Source organism: Ascidiella aspersa, chromosome 5, assembly GCF_963924565.1.
Source record: "Ascidiella aspersa chromosome 5, kaAscAspe10.2, whole genome shotgun sequence".
In the NCBI taxonomy this organism is placed as follows: domain Eukaryota; kingdom Metazoa; phylum Chordata; class Ascidiacea; order Phlebobranchia; family Ascidiidae; genus Ascidiella; species Ascidiella aspersa.
In genome coordinates this window covers 30,959,733-30,961,941 of record NC_139451.1, presented here as the reverse complement: position 1 = coordinate 30,961,941, position 2,209 = coordinate 30,959,733, and the positions used below count along the sequence as shown (strand labels likewise).

General features: G+C 36.9%; 1 non-coding gene across 1 annotated transcript; it reads left to right on the top strand.

The window, feature by feature from the left end:
- The first annotated feature begins 1,493 nt into the window (after nucleotides 1-1,493).
- On the top strand, nucleotides 1,494-1,568 carry Trnat-ggu (transfer RNA threonine (anticodon GGU)). Its single transcript has one exon. It is a non-coding gene; the product is annotated as a tRNA-Thr (tRNA).
- Nucleotides 1,569-2,209: the final 641 nt, after the last annotated feature.

Genomic DNA, 2,209 nt, shown 5'->3' with positions numbered 1-2,209 from the left:
TGGTGTTGACGTTGTTGTAAAGATCGTCCGCGTTCTTTTTAGCGTCGTACACCTGAAATATACGCGTTAGCTTCAAATGTAAGCCTGGTTACAAGTACTTTGCGGCGTTGTAAAAGTATTTTTAAATGATAAAAAGTTTCATGTCCTTAAGACTAACTCAAATCAAGGCATTTTGTCTGGCCTAACTTAAGTTAAATCATTTTGTCCAAAGAATAAATTTAAGTCAAGTCAATTTGCCTAAAAGACTTAACTCAAATCAAGGCTTTTTACCCAAACTACTTAACTCAAGTCAAGTTGTTTTGTCTAAAAGACTTAAGTCCAATCATTTGAAGTAGAGACTTAAGTGTACGTATATCAAGCTGGTAATTTGGTCTACCTATTACGATTACTTTATTAAGACCTTATAGGGGCAAGATTATTTCAGATCATACGTATATATTTAGTGTGGATGATATGGTAAAATTTAATGCATTGTTGTCGTAAGGAAAGAGTTTCATATTTGCGCACACGATTTACTTCGAGAACAACAAATGTTTGTAAGAAGAATTGTTTTAAAAATTAACTTTGTGACGTCTTTCTAATGACTTTAACTTAAAACAAATATCCTGAATCCGCCACTGTTTCTGCTGTCGTAGTGGCTTTACGTAGTGGGCCTTCAATAGCTCGGAAAAGAATAATTTGGCCGCGACAAAAAAGCTTGCCGACCACTGATCTACTGTTTATATTCCTGCGAGAATTTTTTGTGGGTGACGTCATACTAGTTACGTAATCCCCCATATTTGTTCCGGTCAAGTTCGTATTAATGCGAGCGAACTTTCGACCCCGTTGCACATTTATATTTTTACTTTGATCTTAGTTTGATTAACTCTAAAATAGTAGAATAGTATGGACAAACCTGCAACGCTGATTCTTTGGTGAGAAAATTGAGAACCGTTTCGTTTGTTGGCATTTCCACCTTGTTTGCCAAAGTTGTAAGTGACTGTACAAGCGACTGCCTTGCTGATCTCACTGTTTTCCTAAAATAACACAACAGAAAAAATTGTTCTCGAAAATTCAAAGCAAGTTCTGGAAAGTTCAATGTCACAAATGCGTTGGTATTTTAGGGCTACTAAAACGGATAAAAAATTGAATAAATAAATTTTAAAATGAGGACCATTTATATAGAAGACATACTAACGCCCTCTTGTAAGCCTATTGGAACGGTATACACTCAAAATTTTGGACGAAAGGTTTTAAAGTGTTGAACATTTACTGCTCTTTAGCTTTGAGGGCCTTGGTATGCAACTGAAACAAAACTATTCTCATTTGTATTTATTTTAAATTGATTGTTAAAAATCTTTTCTATATACTACAATAGTGTTGCCAGTATAAACGACACACTCGAGTCGACCAAGTATTCAAAAAATGTTGCAATTAAAATGACACTATTGTGCTGGTACGATTAGTAAATGTGTACAATCATAATAGTAAAACACATATGTGCTCCTCTCTGAGCCTGCATAGCTCAGTTTGTAGAGCGACGGTCCCGGTATGGCCGGAGGTCGTGAGTTCGAACCTCACTGCAGGTTGGTTGTTTTTCTAGCCTGCACTGCTTGCATCATTGACCGACAGATACGGCGAGTCTTTGATGGCTTTTTAATGTACTAAAATTAATATTACTGATATCTTTGATTAAAAGGATAACTTGTGTAGGGCTAAATTGCAGTCGTTGTACCAGTTTGTTACTTACGACTTTACACCGAAAGCCATCGCAGACTAACCGAAACAGTCGATTAATGATGCCTGCGGTGAGGTTCGAACTCACGACCTCCGGCCAAACCGCGACCGTCGTTTAATCAACTGAGGTACACTGGTGTAGAGGGTCACAGTTGTTAGATCACAGTTGCTGAAGACATGTGTGTATCTTTGATTACTTACGACTGGTTCTTCTTCGAGATTTGCCTACTGATGTGTTCGGCAGATTCCATTGCGCTGAACAAAGTTGAAGGTGAAATCTGCGCAAATAAAACGTGGAAAATAAATCATATTTACTTAAACATCTATAGTTGTAGACAAAGAAGGCCTTATGGCCGCTGCAAAATATATGAATCCATTGCGCTGAACAAAGTCAATGGTGAGATCTGCGCGAGTAAAACGTGGAAAATCATATTTATTGCCACATCTAGTTGCAAGTTTAGATAATGATATAGTCGCTTCAAAATATAATTAT